General features: G+C 47.9%; 1 pseudogene across 1 annotated transcript in view; it reads right to left on the reverse strand.

Annotated features, from left to right (window-relative positions):
* Nucleotides 1-13,987, reverse strand: part of LOC147666256 (uncharacterized) — an 89,879-nt pseudogene extending 75,892 nt beyond the window's left edge. The window contains exon 1 of the transcript XR_015304855.1: nt 13,879-13,987. The product of XR_015304855.1 is annotated as an uncharacterized LOC147666256 (transcript). The remainder of the gene's footprint in view (nt 1-13,878) is intronic.
* Nucleotides 13,988-19,618: the final 5,631 nt, after the last annotated feature.

Genomic DNA, 19,618 nt, shown 5'->3' on the forward strand with positions numbered 1-19,618 from the left:
GCTTCTGGTGATTAATTAGTCAGCTTAGTTTGTGCCATTTTTATAGCGCAACAGCGTTTCTGGTGTTCTGCATTGCTGCATAGTTGGTGCCATTTAAACAGCGCGACGGAAACGGAACTGCCCTCTATCTGTGCACAATAACGCTGCCTGTTTAAAAGCGCGTGTGAATATTATCTCGGTGCCCCAGCCTCACTCGACTTTTCACCGCCTCCATTTTGTTTGTTGTTGTCTCCCAGCGCCCTTCCTCCTCGCACCGATCCCGCCTCCCTGCTGCCCCTCCCACGCCCCTCCCCCCTCAATGTCCATTTAATGACGGATGCCCCCACGCGCAGCGTCCACGCGCTACGGCCGCGCCGAAGGTGCGCCAAAGGTAAGCCCGTCTACGCCCGTCCGCGCCTGGACCGCGCCCAGCGCCTGTCCCCCTGGTTCCCGCAATGCCCAGCCCACTCGCATCACTTACGATGCCACCACCCTCCTAGCTCTTAACCCCGGCCGTTCCCCCAACTGCGTCCAAGCCGCTCCTGGACACACCCATGGACCCTTCTCTTGCAACTCCTGCAAGTTCAACGGCACCAAAACCAACTCCTCATCCACCAACACCAAACAGAGACCTGACACCAACCACCTAAATTGCATCCTGCTTAACACTCGCTCGGTCCACAGACACGCCATCGACCTCTGGAATCTACTATACACCATCTCACCGGACGTCGCCTTCCTAACAGAAACATGGATGAATGCCTCTTCAGCCCCAGACATCACCATTGCCATCCCGGAAGGATACAAGACCATCCGTAAAGACCGCATCAAGCAAACAGGAGGAGGCATCGCTATCGTCCATAAGAACTCCATCCGCATCTCAACCAGCTCAGACGTCAACCTTGCTAGCGCCGAACACCTCCACTTCCAGATCCACACCGACCCCAAGACCACACTCAGAGGCACCCTCCTCTACCGGCCCCCAGGACCCCGTGCACAATTCAGTGACGACATCATTGACTTGATCACCCCACACGCCCTCCCCTCCGAGGACTACATTCTATTGGGAGACCTCAATTTTCACCTGGAAAAGAGCAATGACAGCAGCGCCACCACCCTTCTGGACAACTTCGCCAACCTCAGACTCAAACAACTTGTCACTACCCCCACCCACATTGCAGGTCACACACTCGACCCTATCTTCACCTCCAGAAAACATGTCTCATTCAGTCACACCACAGCTCTTCATTGGACGGACCACAGCTGCGTTCACTTTATCTACAATAAGACCACAATCCACAACCATCCTCAACCCACCCTGCGAAGAAATTGGAACAAAATCACCACCGACCAGATCTCCTCATCGCTTCTTCTTAACCCCCCCGCCCACTGCCCAAACCCCGACCAAGCAGCCACTAACCTCACCCAATGGCTATCCAACAGCGCCGACATCCTAGCACCGTTGAAAAAACGCCAAATCAAACTAGGCAGCAAAAACGCCTCCTGGTTCAACGATGATCTTAAGAAATCGAAGAAACTCTGTCGCTCCCTCGAGAAGGCCTGGAAAAAAGACCCAAACACCAGCACCAGAGACGCCTTCAAAAACGCCACCCGCATACACCATCAACTAATCCGGTCTGCCAAGAAAGCCGCATTCAAAGACCGACTAGACAACAACGCCCACAACAGCAAGGAATTATTCAACATCGTCAAAGAATTTACCAACCCATCAGCCAACTCCAACGACATCACCCCCTCCCAAGCCCTGTGCGACTCCCTAGCTTCCTTCTTCCACAACAAAATCGCAGACATCCACAACAGCTTCGACAACCAACCCGGACACCAACCCACCCAACCTTCTGCAGGACCTTCACCCCCCTTGAACATCCTTAACGACTGGAACCCAATCTCCACTGAGGACACCATCCGACTGATGAACTCCATCCACTCAGGATCCCCAACTGACCCATGCCCTCACCACATCTTCAACAAAGCAGACTCCATCATAGCTCCACACCTCCGAGACGTCATCAACTGCTCCTTCAACTCCGCCACCTTCCCGGAAAGCTGGAAACACGCAGAACTCAGCGCCCTTCTGAAAAAACCCACAGCTGACCCCACCGAACTCAAAAACTACCGCCCCATATCGCTTCTTCCTTTCCCGGCCAAAGTCATCGAGAAAGCTGTCAACAACCAGCTCGCCACATTCCTCGAAAACAACAAATCCCTCGACCCCTCACAGTCCGGATTCCGAGCCAAACACACCACTGAGACCGCACTCATTGCAGCAACAGACGACATCCGAACTCTACTGGACAATGGAGACACAGTCGCCCTCATCCTCCTCGACCTCTCCGCAGCCTTCGACACAGTCTGTCATAGCACCCTGTTACAACGCCTCAGAAACATCGGAATCCAAGGAAAAGCACTGGATTGGATCACCTCGTTCCTCACTGGAAGAACCCAAAGAGTCCGCCTCCCACCATTCAAGTCTGAGGCCACTGAAGTCATCTGCGGCGTACCACAAGGATCCTCACTCAGCACCACCCTCTTCAACGTATACATGAGCCCCCTCGCAGCCATTGCACGCCAACACAACCTCAACATCATCTCCTACGCTGACGACACTCAACTGATCCTCTCACTCACCAAAGACCCTAACACGGCCAAAAACAACTTACACGAAGGAATGAAAGAAGTAGCCGAGTGGATGAAGCACAGCCGTCTGAAACTTAACTCAGACAAAACAGAGGTCCTCATCTTAGGTACCTCCCCCTCCGCCTGGGATGACTCTTGGTGGCCAGAAGCCCTTGGAAAAGCACCCATCCCGACGGACCACGCACGGAACCTGGGCGTCATTCTCGACTCCTCACTCTCGATGACCAGACAAGCCAACGCCATCTCATCATCTTGCTTCAACATTCTTCGCATGCTCAAAAAGACATTTCGCTGGATCCCCACCGAAACTAGAAAAACGGTCACTCACGCACTGGTCACGAGCCGCTTGGACTAAGGAAACACCCTCTACGCCGGTACCTCCGCAAAAATCCAGAAAAAACTCCAACACATCCAGAACGCCTCAGCCAGGCTCATACTAGACATCCCGCGTAAAGAACACATTTCTGGTCACCTGAAAAACCTCCACTGGCTCCCCGTAAATAAGAGGATTACTTTCCGCCTCTTAACCCACGCACACAAAGCACTTTACGAACTTGGACCCGAATGCCTCAACACACGACTGTCCTTCTACACCCCCTCCCGCCAGCTACGATCCTCCAACCAAGCCCTTGCCACTGTACCTCGCATCAACAAAACCACCATGGGAGGTAGATCCTTCTCCTACCTGGCAGCTAAAATCTGGAACTCTCTTCCCACTCAACTACGCCTTACTCAGAACCACCTAGCATTCAGAAAACAACTTAAAACCTGGATATTCGACAAGTAACTCCCCCCCTCTTCCTCAAGCGCCTTGAGACCCTATGGGTATGTAGCGCGCTATACAAATCCTTGACTTGACTTGACTTGAATTACGACTTACCTGAACAACGAAGACCTAAATCACGACTTTTCTTAACATCGATTCCCGGACTGCAATGGCCCTGGTACAATTTGTTGCACTTCACTCTTCTTTGCCCCCCACCCCTTTAGGAAACTTGGAAACGGCAGTGGCATAATACATTAAAAAAATCGGTGCTGCTCCAGCCATGGCACACAGCATCTGCGCACATACACACAAAGGGAATTTACACCAGGCCATCCTCCCAGTTGCGCACATGGCAAGGTGGTATCATTACTCATCCATTGACTCCCGACTGTCTGTGTGTCTGTACTTTAATTTGTGCACTTGTTTGATCTCATAGCGCTTCTGGTGATTAATTAGTCAGCTTAGTTTGTGCCATTTTTATAGCGCAACAGCATTTCTGGTGTTCTGCATTGCTGCATAGTTGGTGCCATTTAAACAGCGCGACGGAAACGGAACTGCGCTCTATCTGTGCACAATAACGCTGCCTGTTTAAAAGCGCGTGTGAATATTATCTCGGTGCCCCAGCCTCACTCGACTTTTCACCGCCTCCATTTTGTTTGTTGTTGTCTCCCAGAGCCCTTCCTCCTCGCACTGATCCCGCCTCCCTGCTACCCTCCCACGCCCCTCCCCCCTCAATGTCCATTTAATGACGGATGCCCCCACGCGCAGCATCCACGCGCTACGGCCGTGCCGAAGGTGCGCCAAAGGTAAGCCCGCCTACGCCCGTCCGCGCCTGGACCGCGCCCAGCGCCTGTCCCCCTGGTTCCCGCAATGCCCAGCCCACTCGCATCACTTACGATGCCACCACCCTCCTAGCTCTTAACCCTGGCCGTTCCCCCAACTGCGTCCAAGCCGCTCCTGGACACACCCATGGACCCTTCTCTTGCAACTCCTGCAAGTTCGACGGCACCAAAACCAACTCCTCATCCACCAACACCAAACAGAGACCTGACACCAACCACCTAAATTGCATCCTGCTTAACACTCGCTCGGTCCACAGACACGCCATCGACCTCTGGAATCTACTATACACCATCTCACCGGACGTCGCCTTCCTAACAGAAACATGGATGAATGCCTCTTCAGCCCCAGACATCACCATTGCCATCCCGGAAGGATACAAGACCATCCGTAAAGACCGCATCAAGCAAACAGGAGGAGGCATCGCTATCGTCCATAAGAACTCCATCCGCATCTCAACCAGCTCAGACGTCAACCTTGCTAGCGCCGAACACCTCCACTTCCAGATCCACACCGACCCCAAGACCACACTCAGAGGCACCCTCCTCTACCGGCCCCCAGGACCCCGTGCACAATTCAGTGACGACATCATTGACTTTATCACCCCACACGCCCTCCCCTCCGAGGACTACATTCTATTGGGAGACCTCAATTTTCACCTGGAAAAGAGCAATGACAGCAGCGCCACCACCCTTGTGGACAACTTCGCCAACCTCGGACTCAAACAACTTGTCACTACCCCCACCCACATTGCAGGTCACACACTCGACCCTATCTTCACCTCCAGCAAACATGTCTCATTCAGTCACACCACAGCTCTTCATTGGACGGACCACAGCTGCGTTCACTTTATCTACAATAAGACCACAATCCACAACCATCCTCAACCCACCCTGCGAAGAAATTGGAACAAAATCACCACCGACCAGATCTCCTCATCGCTTCTTCTTAACCCCCCCGCCCACTGCCCAAACCCCGACCAAGCAACCATTAACCTCACCCAATGGCTATCCAACAGCGCCGACATCCTAGCACCGTTGAAAAAACGCCAAATCAAACTAGGCAGCAAAAACGCCTCCTGGTTCAACGATGATCTTAAGAAATCGAAGAAACTCTGTCGCTCCCTCGAGAAGGCCTGGAAAAAAGACCCAAACACCAGCACCAGAGACGCCTTCAAAAACGCCACCCGCATACACCATCAACTAATCCGGTCTGCCAAGAAAGCCGCATTCAAAGACCGACTAGACAACAACGCCCACAACAGCAAGGAATTATTCAACATCGTCAAAGAATTTACCAACCCATCAGCCAACTCCAACGACATCACCCCCTCCCAAGCCCTCTGCGACTCCCTAGCTTCCTTCTTCCACAACAAAATCGCAGACATCCACAACAGCTTCGACAACCAACCCGGACACCAACCCACCCAATCTTCTGCAGGACCTTCACCCCCCTTGAACATCCTTAACGACTGGAACCCAATCTCCACTGAGGACACCATCCGCCTGATGAACTCCATCCACTCAGGATCCCCAACTGACCCATGCCCTCATCACATCTTCAACAAAGCCGACTCCATCATAGCACCACACCTCCGAGATGTCATCAACTGCTCCCTCAACTCCGCCACCTTCCCGGAAAACTGGAAACACGCAGAACTCAGCGCCCTTCTGAAAAAACCCACAGCTGACCCCACCGAACTCAAAAACTACCGCCCCATCTCGCTTCTTCCATTCCCGGCCAAAGTCATTGAGAAAGCTGTCAACAACCAACTCGCCACCTTCCTCGAAACCAACAAATCCCTCGACTCTTCACAGTCCGGCTTCCGAGCCAAACACAGCACTGAGACCGCACTTATCGCAGCAACAGACGACATTCGAACTCTACTGGACAACGGAGACACAGTCGCCCTCATCCTCCTCGACCTCTCCGCTGCCTTCGACACAGTCTGTCATAGCACCCTTCTACAGCGCCTCAGAAACGTCGGAATCCAAGGAAAAGCACTGGAATGGATCACCTCGTTCCTCACTGGAAGAACCCAGAGAGTCCGCCTCCCACCATTCAAGTCAGAAGCCTCTGAAGTCATCTGCGGCGTGCCACAAGGATCGTCACTCAGCCCCACCCTCTTCAACGTATACATGAGCCCCCTTGCGGCCATCGCTCGCCAACACAATCTCAACATCATCTCCTACGCTGACGACACTCAACTGATCCTCTCACTCACCAAAGACCCTAACACCGCCAAAACCAACTTACACGAAGGAATGAAAGAAGTAGCCGAGTGGATTAAGCACAGCCGTCTGAAACAGAACTCAGACAAAACAGAAGTCCTCATCTTAGGCACCTCCCCCTCCGCCTGGGATGACTCTTGGTGGCCAGAGGCCCTTGGAAAAGCACCCATCCCGACGGACCACGCACGGAACCTGGGCGTCATTCTGGACTCCTCACTCTCGATGACCAGACAAGTCAACGCCGTTTCATCATCTTGCTTCAACATTCTTCGCATGCTCAAAAAAACATTTCGCTGGATCCCCACCGAAACTAGAAAAACGGTCACCCACGCACTAGTCACGAGTCGCCTGGACTACGGAAACACCCTATACGCCGGCACCACCGCAAAACTCCAGAAAAAACTCCAACGCATCCAGAACGCTTCAGCCAGGCTCATACTAGACATCCCGCGTAAAGAACACATCTCTGGTCACCTGAAAAACCTCCACTGGCTCCCCGTAAATAAGAGGATTACTTTCCGCCTCCTAACCCACGCACACAAAGCACTTTACGAACTTGGACCCGAATGCCTCAACACACGACTGTCCTTCTACACCCCCTCACGTCATCTACGATCCTCCAACCAAGCCCTTGCCACTGTACCTCGCATCAGCAAAACCACCATGGGAGGCAGATCCTTCTCCTACCTGGCAGCTAAAACTTGGAACTCTCTTCCCACTCACCTTCGCCTTACTCAGAACCACCTAGCATTCAGAAAGCAACTTAAAACTTGGATATTCGACAAGTAATTCCCCACCCTTCCTCAAGCGCCTTGAGACCCTATGGGTATGTAGCGCGCTATATAAATCTCTTGACTTGACTTGACTATTCACAAAACGAATATTTATGGTTACGGCATTGCCAGCAACTCAACTCCCCTGCTAAGGACAGCTTAGGCAACACATCCGAGTACCTTCACGAGGAACAAAGCCATTGGAGTGTGCGGACAAATCAGCCCAGTGAGTAGTAACACGCTAGTATCTTCAATTAAATTTCATTTAAGTTGGCTCTTTCTTGCTGAGAACACAATGTGAGCGGTGCAGCTGCGGGCTTTCAGTCATAAATCACCAGAAAAGGACACGCTCGTATTGTTGACATATCTTCAACAGCTTCTCCGCCAGTGCTTATTTGAAGTACAGGTTACTGCGGGCTTTAAATATATTATTAGGAGGGGAGTAAAAAAAGGCATGGAATTCCCTAGAATTAGGGGGGAAAGTGAAAAAGAAAAGAAATCTAAGTGCTAATTCACTCCCAGTGTTTACGGCTGTCAGCGTCTCATTGGAGCTGGAATGACAGCTGTTAAAATATACTTTGATTAAAGTATCATCAAATGATAATTGATTATTATTCAAATCAACTATTAACATATTTATTTTATTTAAAATGACAAAAATATGCGGATTAAAAAGAACATTGTGGTGAAAATGGGTAATGAGCAATATAAAAATATTTCGTGGAAGTATTGTTAGTACATTAGTGCCATCTATAGGTGGTTTAGCATTGATCGTGGTGTAGGAATTCGTGGGTTAGGCAGTAGTTGTTCAATCATACATCCCTCCGTATCAGCACGTTCCCCTAATACTGTTCTCTTTTGTCTGTAGGAGGAGTGTTTCTCTGCATGGGCTCGCGGGGCAGTGCTTGAATCAGGCTCACGGGTTGTGTTGACATGGCCAGTAACTATAAGACATAAGTCATTGCTCTGGTATGCGTAACGCAGCTCACTGTGAAGGATAAACGCTCACAGCCAACGGCCATAAGGATTCCCTCAATTAGTTTTAAATTCAAAGATTTCATAAAGGGGCCAAATAATATATCCATTTTGAATTGGGAAACGTTGATTAAATTAATAAACAGTAAGGTAGAACCACAATTCCATTATCTTACTGCATAAGCGCTTAGGGCAGAATTGTTACAATGCTGCCTTTGAACTAAAGAAAGCATTTCCCCAAAGTGGTTATGTTATTTGCCTGAAATCAAAGCTTATCGAATGTGAAAAGGTAATTGAAATGTTTTTTTACTTCAAATTGCTTTAAGCTAATTACTGTCGTACATTACCATTAGTTGTTGTAATGGTAGTCATCGTAATTGGGCGCATTAGCATCACGTTCGTTTTTGCTGAATTTTTAACTGTACAGTATGGCATGGCGTGATGTTTGCATTCATTGTAGAAACTGGTGCGGTAATGCCAGCTTCGTAGTAACGCCTTCATTAAAAATCCATTGGGATTTGAGCTTTCGTTGTTAAGTCAGACATCAGTTCTAGATAGGATGAGTAGGATACACTTGTCTGATAACCTATACTCTCCCTCGGATAGCTTGGCACAGACCAGTCATGCTTATCCTCAGGGGCAAAGTGTAAAGTATTGGCATAACCCTAAACCTCACAACACCCTGTGGATGCTTAACAAATACTCCACATTGTATTGTATGTATAATACACTGTTCTTTGTATTACACACACATTGAAATCAAAACGACATGCACAGGTTCTCTCTACACCTTGTGACCTAGCCACTCAAACTACACCAGCCAACTAAAACATGTTGCCCCTGCTGTCGACACTTTAATTAGATTAATGAAACCTTGGACTGTGGCCGCGATGTCAGGCACTGTCATCCTGCCAATCTGGAGGCTGCCAGCTTGGATATTGCTGACTCTGCAAACTTCTATCAACACCGCTCATACACCACATGCTAAGGAATGCATTCTAGCAGAGGATTCCAGCTGTAAGCGCGGACCCTCTGACTCCGCAAACTTCCCCCACACTCCTCAACTCGTCATGCTACGGCCACCCCAAGTGTGCTGCTGAACGTTACGAGCACACTCTTTGGCACATTCTGAAGACTGCACACGTCAGGAGGGTCCTTGTCCCGACCGACAATCACTTCCACCCGTTTCTGCCGCACCCTTCTTGTGGAAATGGGGAGATCATTTATGTCCTTGGGAACTCATGGACAGGAGGCCAGTCAACCAGTACTTGGAAAGTGCGTAGGGACCCGGGCCGTGACAGCTGGCAATTAGCTGCAGGCCAGCAACATCCAGCAAAATCCACCATGTGATAGTTTCTGTCCTAGAGCATGACAAGCCGCAGGCCACCACAAGTCTGCAGATAATCCAGTTGTAGCCTCCCACCCAAATAGTTCCTCTTGTGGATGTCCCAGCGTTGAACCAGAGTAGCATGTTTCCAATCCTCAAAGCGTCTCTAATTGCTAAAGGCAGAGCCCCAGTAGTTATAACCACAATGGCCTATGAAGATGAGATCAGTTAAAAAGGCCACCTTCGAAATGCATGGGTCCTTTTTAGGTCGAGCCTAGTACTCAAAACTTCTCCGTGTGGGTCCGACTCCTCCCACACATTGAATTGGCCTTAGTGTGTGGCTTTCAATAATGAAAGCATGCAAATGGCCAAACACAGGTGCATGCCCCACCTCTTCTTAAAATGTTCACTCCCACTGCGTTTTAGACTCAAGAATGCGCAGCAGCTCGCAATGTGGCAGCTGTATTCCTCCCTCATCGCCTCGTGGATCAGGTTACTAAATAAACACAGCGCGGTTGCTTTTACTTTCACGGCTGCGCTTGTTTAATTTTCTGTTGCTGCATTCATTGCGGGCGGCGGTGATCAGTGTGTGGCTGACAGCTCACTGGCCTTCCGGTCCATGACGGCTCATGGAGGCCTCGTGAAGCCCTGCTCTGTCTTCCCTGCAGCCCCTTGCCGCAGCGCTGATGGCATGTCAGGCCTCTCATGGATATAAAGAAATTATAACAAGGCCCAACTGCCATGAAAGTGGATGGGAATGGGAGGAGTGCTTGTAAGAAGCAGACAGGCGTTTTTTGTTTTAGAGCGCTAACTGAAACCACTGTCCATTGCTCAAGTCCCGCTTGACTCTTGCTGTGACTCAGAGCCTCTACTGACTCCTCCCATGCACTCCTGCCCTAACTGTGTAGCCGAGGTCCTGCGCAGAGCACACAGCTTCAGACTCCCTACCCTCACTGAGTACATGAGCTTCTGCTCACAGCACAGCACGGCTCATCTCATCTCATCTCACACCACACCGTAACCCGAGCACCTGCTCACAGCTCCAGTTAACCTTCCCTATGCTTACGGTGTGGTGTACTCAAGCACCAGCTCCCTTCTCCACACTGTGTACCTAAACTCTGACTCCGAGCTATAATTTCCTCCTTACCCGCAGTGCACCCAAGGCCATACTACCATCTCTAATGTACCTCTCCCATTTACCATGTATGCAAGCCCCTACTTAATGCGTCAGTTCCCTCAATGTGAATCTGTGCTCCTGCTCACAAGCTAGTCTACCTCTTTCCTCCCCTACCCGAGTAGAGTACCTGAGCGCACTGCCCCGTCCTCTCCTACCCTCACTGCATGACGAACCACTTATAAGGTCCCAAAGGCGAGACCTATTGGCTATGCCAATGCGTGTTAAATTTTGTCCTATTTGACATCCTACCCTGGGAGGCTTGATCAGTATCTTTAGTGGGGCCGCAAACCTGCCCATGGGAATGCAGGTGCCAATTCCACCCCCTCTTAACCAACCCAGGAATGCCCCTCAGAGTCAGCGGTCTGCAGTATGGCTTAAGCCCATAGTTTATGGTCGTCTTGTCCGGATTGCACAAATGTAGCAATCCCCCGCACAGCCAGACAGGTGGAGAGGCATACAGAGCCATAAGTACCAAAATACCCACTTCCCAAAGTGTTTTTTCCACCGTCGTAATGTTGAATTCACTCAGACCACCAAATGTTGTCATGCCTGACATCCTACCCTGGAAGGCTTAATAAGTATCTTTAGTGGGGCCACAATCCTGCCACTTGTAATGCCGGTGCCAATTCAACCCCCACTTAACCAACAAAGGAAGGCCCCTCAGAGTGCGAGGTCTGTAGTATCCCTTGAGCACCTAGTTTATAGCGGTCTTATCAGAAATGCACAGATGTAGCCATCCCCCCCAGCAGCCAGTTGTGAATTGGAGACAGGTGGATAGGCATACAGAGCCATGAGTACAGACAATGCCACTTTCCCTAAGGGATATTTCCACTGTTGTGTCGAATTCACTGCATTAAGAAATCATCGATATCAAACACTAAACTGACACTCTTCTGCATGTAGGAAATCCAGATCAATAGCCTTTCCATAGGTCACTCACACCAATCCAATATGCGAAGTAGGCCCTACCGTATCGAAGACACCACTCAGTGCAATTCATTACTAGTGTATGCAGTGCACACACGCAAATATCCTACCATCGCACTACACAACATTTTTAGTATCTAGGGGAAGCTTGACTATGTGCTTTAACTAACAATAACCCAAATGCATTAAAATGGCTGCCAAAAACGCGGGAACCTTTCTGCACATGCGTTCACCACACTCACGTGGTGTGACGTGTCTCTGCTTTGGTGGGAATTTCTTGCAGCTGTGCACTAGTATTAAAGATGGCAGTTTCATGTTTCACATACTAAAGCACCTCCTTGTGCTCTAACTAAACTCTGTTAGTTCTGCTTAACTATTACTGCTATAGATAAAATAAAGTAATGGGAACAGAGTTGAGATAAGTGGTATACAGTGCATTAATTTATTTTCGCATTTTAATGTGTCTTTCTCTGATTTTATCATTAGCTATTTGGGCCAGAAGAGTGAATTGTAACGCCATATTGAAACCCACACCGCGCATGTACCAGAAATCCAGGAGTCCTCAAGCAATGGCATTGAACCTATGCCAGTGACAGTATTGCCTGCGATGCGCCTGGGAATCTAACCTCATGAACTCTCCAGGGGAAGAGAAAAATATAAAATGTTATAAATTGTATATCTTTTTGCTACAGTAATGCTGGGTGGAATAAAATCATGGGAAAGTAAATTATGGGCGGGAACATTGATCTAAATTATTGCATAGAAATGATCTCATACTGGTATGGTGTGATGACCTCTCCTCGCCTTTCTGACCAATCAAATCAAGGGAATACACAAATTTGCAACACAGGGGGGTGGTACACTGCCCAGGAAAATGGTATAACTAAGGTAGGCTTAGTTAGTTAGTTGTCCGACTTGTCCGAGTAGCTGACCTGTCACTGACCCAACTTATGCTGTAGAAGATCGAGAGCAGAGGTGCTGGTGGAGCACTTTGTCAGAAGAATAGATAATTGCTGAGGGAGAAGAATTGATAACCCAATCGGGGTCCGACTGTTAGCCACAGAGAACGGTGTGACGCTGTTGTTGCACTTAGCTGAGGGTACCGGTCCAGACTTGCATCTGTCTAGTCCTGATCCTCACCTGTCCTGAGCTGCACCTGTCTTGTCCTGTTGACACCTGAACTATTGGGAGATCTGTTTCCTTTGCCCCAGCCCGTGGCCAGGGTTGGTCTTCACGCCATTCTAGGTAAATATAAATCTGTGTGGGTATGTCCTTGTATTGTTTCCCTTTCCTTACCCTTCCCAGGTATCAATGCACAAAAGAAATCTCGTAATATTTCTACATATCTTTGTATCAGTTGTTATTTTTCTAATTGAGAAGTCTTTAACTGCGCTTGTATGGACTCTGGCATTTAAGAATTTTCATAGATAAAGTGTTTAAACTTTCCTGAGTCTGTGGTTATTTAATGAAAAAGATAAATGTTTATTATTCTACTTATTATTCTAACAGCCTATTCGATCCCTTAGGACTTTAACTACAGGTGACAAGGATTGGTAAATCAAGGTGTATAAGTATAAATCCTAAAGTAAATATAATCCTGATAGGCAAGGGAATAAAGCAGGTATACCTGTTCTAAGTGTGTATATTTATGGGCCCAGGTGAGAATGGTAATTGAGCAGGTAACTCCGCGTGCCATCAGCTGCAGGAAAATACCTTGATCACTCAATTTGATTTATTTAAACCGTTTGGTGATTGGGATTAAATCCCAGATCCATAGCTCTAAACCTGGCTCTAATATTGGAAACACTAAACAGTACGTTACATCTATAACGCTTGAAGAGTCATATTCACGTTGCACCTCAATCACATTTTGAGCTCAGAACATATAATTCAACTTTGGAAATTTCCCTCATAGTTCAGTGAGATGCACTGCTGTATGTACAGAACAGGTTCCTCATAGTTAAGTACGGTGCAGTGCTGTGTGCATAGATTTCTCATAGTGCAGTAAAATACAGTGCAGCAAGCACAGATTTCTCATAGTGCACTAAGATGCAAAGCACCGTGCACAGATCTTAACACAAATGATGACCACAAACACCCCCAGGGCTGGACGGAAAGGCCCCCAGAGGTCCCTGGATAGAAGAGCCCGACTCCTGACGGAGATTTCCCCAGGATTATTCAGTCTATTTCTACAAACACAGCACAAGGGGCTGACAATCTCCTACCTGAGCAGAAAACTGTGCAGGCATTTCCAGGCTCTTTCCTCCTATGGCTGGGGTGGGGCACAGATTTGGAGTCTGGGGGAGAAGGACGGTCTGTGAGGGTCTGAAGAAGAAAGTAATTGCACAGACAGACAGGGCGTCCTTCCTCCTCTGCAGCAGGCTGCACACAGGGGGAGAGTCCGGAAGTGATGTCAACATCCGCTGCTGGTGCTGTCTCTTCCTCTTTCATACAATGTGCTCAGTGGATTTCATCAGCAGGCGAGGCGCGCCCTCTGCTGGCCACTAACAGAACCTCCATTTCTAGTCTGGAGAAGTGAATACATTTCACAGAACAAACATTTTGTGGCAGGAAAGACCTGGGTTTTTAGATGCCACAGATTATGTGTTAGTGGTGCAATTAAACTGTACAGTTTATTTCCAGTTTCATTTTATTTTTTCAAACACTTATCGGTTTTTCAAATGCACAGCGTACAGCAAAGTAAATAAAGAAAAATGCATACAATGCTAGTCACCAGTTCAAATTCAGTTTGGCATAAGTCATGTTTCAAAGCGAAAACTAAAAGAACACCTTTTTTTCTAATATTGCTGTGTTTTGGGGTTCTTCCTTATAATTAATAGTTTTATATCGTCGAACAACACTGAAATTTAGGCCAAATTTAGGTGACGAATTTCTGATTTAAGCTCACAAGTGCCTCTTGATATATTGAGATAGCGGCCTCTGCCAGGCTTTGATACCAAAGCCTGTCTCTCTGCTGTTTTGTTACAGCCCTGCCAAGTGCCACGCATCAGGAGTAAAACAAAAGCATGTTAGTGCTGGTGTCTGCATCACTGCACTGAAATGGATTAGTCATGTATTTATAGCACCCCGGAACTACCACGAGGCATGCTCCACAAAGCTGCTCTTTGATCTGTTCAGGTGGTGCCGTGCTGAGCAGAGTCTGCTGTGTTAAACACAGGTGTCTGTCTTTACATTACTTAAATCAAGCCAAGCCTGGCCGTCTCCGAGTGTTTCTCCTACCACCTGACCTCTCAGCGCTAAATGATCCGGGTCAGGTGAAAAGCAAAACCTGTTGGATTCGTTACTGCAGTGCCAACACGTGAGTGTATTGTTTTGGTAGTGTTTGCTGGCTCTGCCTACAGCCCCGTACACACTTTTCATTGATGACTAGACATGTGGTAGACGTTGGGCTCTGCAGGTGCACAGGGCCAGGGTTTTTCACGCCAGATCAAGTCACTCTTCTTTCATTTCACCACTTCAGCTCCTTATCTAACTTTCAGGACCTATGGCAGCAGGAGACAGCTCAGCGCCAGCCTCTGGTACCTCTCCACCCCCATCCTGCAGGCTTGAGCAGAGCCCACTATGACTCTGCTGTGCTTTTTATGCTCTCACCTCAGGTAGGGTTGACCCCTTTCAACAAGATGAATACCGACCCGTTGTTGTTGTTGTAAGAGTCTGAAAGGCCCGGGTATGATACTAAATGGGACTGTAAACAAAATAATACATATACATTTGTAACATCACTTTTCTGCCTTAGTTTCCCTTTAATTATTAATCAAGGCATCATACTCCATACTCCGTACTCCAAGCTGCATCAGGGTACTTGTCAGTCATAAGCCTTTTTTTGCTCTCCTCACACTCCTCACTCTTCACAATCCACAACCCACGCCGTGATCTGATCATCCATACAAGGTCACCAAAAATTCTCCCTCGCCCGTTTTTTTGTCTTAGTTTGCCCTAAGTGCCTCTCATGGACTAACTTAATTATTATGCGCCTCAAACACTTAGGTGGTACAAACCTGTCATTTCTCATAAGAAATTTTGTGTCACTCAGAGTTAGTTCATCCAGAATCTTAACAAATGGTCTCACAAAAGGACCAACCATGCTCTCTCTATGCTCACCATGCACTACCGTTTGTTCAAAACTCTTCAAGAGACCATCCTGGTCCATTGCCAAACGCCCAGGGCTTTAAGTGGGCCAGGTTCTGCAGGAGCTCAGAACCGGCAGTTCTAAAAAGCAGGTGCTGGGACGGGTCCCTGTCGAGCTCTCCATTTTTTTACCTTACCCTCAGGGTGAAAAAAAAATCTTATGTCTGCAGTAGTACCACCGCTCACTGACTTTTATGAAACTTCAAAGAGCCTCGTTTTATTTCTTTCACAGTCTCATTTCAGAACTGAAACATTTTTAATATTATATACAATGAATCCATAGCTGTTGCTTATTTATCTTATGCAAATAACAACCAAACTACATGGCCCATGCCCCTTTGAGAGACCCCTCCAGTTTTTCATCCCACTTAAACCCCTGCAAACACCATTTATCAGCCCATAACGAACCCCCCCTACATCCTTCCACATTGTACAATGATGGCACAGCCCCTTCCTGATCCCAGGCAGACCCACTGTGACCGTTATCCCCAGGACACTCCAAAGACATACAAGTAAAGCTGTCAGCCTGTGTGTTCTATCATACTGGAATGTGGGCAACCTTGTAAAAATACTCCTGAAGTCTGGAAGCCAGTCCAGCCAGCATAGCTGAGCCCTCACCAGTACCACCTGGACTCAAATCGTTCACCATTTGTTTGTCATCAGTACATATGCAAAAAAGGTATAACCCTTAAAAATGTCCTAAAATGCTCGGCAGACCAGGCAGCTGGTATGGCCTCACACTCCATAACACAACACATCCATCAACGAGCATGAGGCAAAAGCCACAGTTTTTTCCATACCCGCCCACACCCGGGATTATACTGCTCCCAAACCATGCGCACTGGCATCCACAGTTAGAAATGTTTTAAGTTGAGTGCCAAAAATATATTTTCATTTCCATCAACGCCTCATCAATGGTAATGTCAGTCCCCGACAATACCTACTCCGGGGCATCGGGATCAATAACAATATGCAGGTCACACTGATGCCCCCACCTCAAAATAGGTGGCCCATTTTCAGCCACATTGACTTTTCAAACAACGTGTCATGATTTGAACTCAATGCGAGATTAAAAATATCCCAACACTTCTACATTTTCTCCCTGGTACCTCTAGGATTAACCTCTTTGGGTAGAAGAGTAACCTGAGGCCTCTCCTTTCTCCATATCTTCTTAGGTATAACCGCGCGGTACCTCTAGGATTAACCTCTTTGGGTAGAAGAGTAACCTGAGGCCTCTCCTTTCTCCATATCTTCTTAGGTATAACCGTGTGGTACCTCTAGGATTAACCTCTTTGGGTAGAAGAGTAACCTGAGGCCTCTCCTCTCTCCATATCTTCTTAGGTATAACCGTGTGGTCCCTCTAGGATTAACCCCTTTGGGTAGAAGAGTAACCTGAGGCCTCTCCTTTCTCCATATCTTCTTAGGTATAACCGTGTGGTACCTCTAGGATTAACCTCTTTGGGTAGAAGAGTAACCTGAGGCCTCTCCTTTCTCCATATCTTCTTAGGTATAACCGTGTGGTACCTCTAGGATTAACCTCTTTGGGTAGAAGAGTAACCTGAGGCCTCTCCTTTCTCCATATCTTCTTAGGTATAACCGTGTGGTACCTCTAGGATTAACCTCTTTGGGTAGAAGAGTAACCTGAGGCCTCTCCTATCTCCATATCTTCTTAGGTATAACCGTGCGGTACCTCTAGGATTAACCTCTTTGGGTACAAGAGTAACCTGAGTCCTCTCCTTTCTCCATATCTTCTTAGGTATAACCGTGTGGTGCCTCTAGGATTAACCTCTTTGGGTAGAAGAGTAACCTGAGGCCTCTCCTCTCTCCATATCTTCTTAGGTATAACCGTGCGGTGCCTCTCGGATTAACCTCTTTGGGTAGAAGAGTAAGCTGAGGCCTCTCCTTTCTCCTTACCTTCTTAGGTATAACCGTGTGGTACCTCTAGGATTAACCTCTTTGGGTAGAAGAGTAACCTGAGCCCTCTCCTCGCTCCATATCTTCTTAGGTATAACCGTGTGGTACCTCTAGGATTAACCTCTTTGGGTAGAAGAGTAACCTGAGGCCTCTCCTCGCTCCATATCTTCTTAGGTATAACCGTGTGGTACCTCTAGGATTAACCTCTTTGGGTAGAAGAGTAACCTGAGGCCTCTCCTCGCTCCATATCTTCTTAGGTATAACCGTGTGGTACCTCTAGGATTAACCTCTTTGGGTAGAAGAGTAACCTGAGGCCTCTCCTCTCTCCATATCTTCTTAGGTATAACCGTGTGGTACCTCTAGGATTAACCTCTTTGGGTAGAAGAGTAACCTGAGGCCTCTCCTTTCTCCATATCTTCTTAGGTATAACCGTGTGGTACCTCTAGGAAAAACCTCTTTGGGTAGAAGAGTAACCTGAGGAATCTCCTCTCTTCATATCGTCTTAGGTATAACCGTGTGGTACCTTTAGGATTAACCTCTTTGGGTAGAAGAGTAACCTGAGGCCTCTCCTTTCTCCATATCTTCTTAGGTATAACCGTGTGGTGCCTCTAGGATTAACCTCTTTGGGTAGAAGAGTAACCTGAGGCCTCTCCTCTCTCCATATCTTCTTAGGTATAACCGTGTGGTACCTCTAGGATTAACCTCTTTGGGTAGAAGAGTAACCTGAGGCCTCTCCTTTCTCCATATCTTCTTAGGTATAACCGTGTGGTACCTCTAGGATTAATCTCTTTGGGTAGAAGAGTAATCTGAGGCCTCTCCTTTCTCCATATCTTCTTAGGTATAACCGTGTGGTGCCTCTAGGATTAACCTCTTTGGGTAGAAGAGTAACCTGAGGCCTCTACTTTCTCCATATCTTCTTAGGTATAACCGTGTGGACCCTCTAGGATTAACCTCTTTGGGTAGAAGAGTAACCCGAGGCCTCTCCTCTCTCCATATCTTCTTAGGTATAACCGTGTGGTGCCTCTAGGATTAACCTCTTTGGGTAGAAGAGTAACCTGAGGCCTCTCCTTTCTCCATATCGTCTTAGGTATAACCGTGTGGTGCCTCTAGGATTAACCTCTTTGGGTAGAAGAGTAACCTGAGGCCTCTCCTCTCTCCATATCTTCTTAGGTATAACCGTGTGGTGCCTCTAGGATTAACCTCTTTGGGTAGAAGAGTAACCTGAGGCCTCTCCTTTCTCCATATATTCTTAGGTATAACCGTGTGGTACCTCTAGGATTAACCTCCTTGGGTAGAAGAGTAACCTGAGGCCTCTCCTTTCTCCATATATTCTTAGGTATAACCGTGTGGTACCTCTAGGATTAACCTCTTTGGGTAGAAGAGTAACCTGAGGCCTCTCCTCGCTCCATATCTTCTTAGGTATAACCGTGTGGTACCTCTAGGATTAACCTCTTTGGGTAGAAGAGTAACCTGAGGCCTCTCCTCGCTCCATATCTTCTTAGGTATAACCGTGTGGTACCTCTAGGATTAACCTCTTTGGGTAGAAGAGTAACCTGAGGCCTCTCCTCTCTCCATATCTTCTTAGGTATAACCGTGTGGTACCTCTAGGATTAACCTCTTTGGGTAGAAGAGTAACCTGAGGCCTCTCCTTTCTCCATATCTTCTTAGGTATAACCGTGTGGTACCTCTAGGAATAACCTCTTTGGGTAGAAGAGTAACCTGAGGCCTCTCCTCTCTCCATATCGTCTTAGGTATAACCGTGTGGTACCTCTAGGATTAACCTCTTTGGGTAGAAGAGTAACCTGAGGCCTCTCCTTTCTCCATATCTTCTTAGGTATAACCGTGTGGTGCCTCTAGGATTAACCTCTTTGGGTAGAAGAGTAACCTGAGGCCTCTCCTCTC

This window comes from Lissotriton vulgaris, unplaced genomic scaffold (assembly GCF_964263255.1).
Source record: "Lissotriton vulgaris unplaced genomic scaffold, aLisVul1.2 SCAFFOLD_1976, whole genome shotgun sequence".
Lineage (NCBI taxonomy): Eukaryota > Metazoa > Chordata > Amphibia > Caudata > Salamandridae > Lissotriton > Lissotriton vulgaris.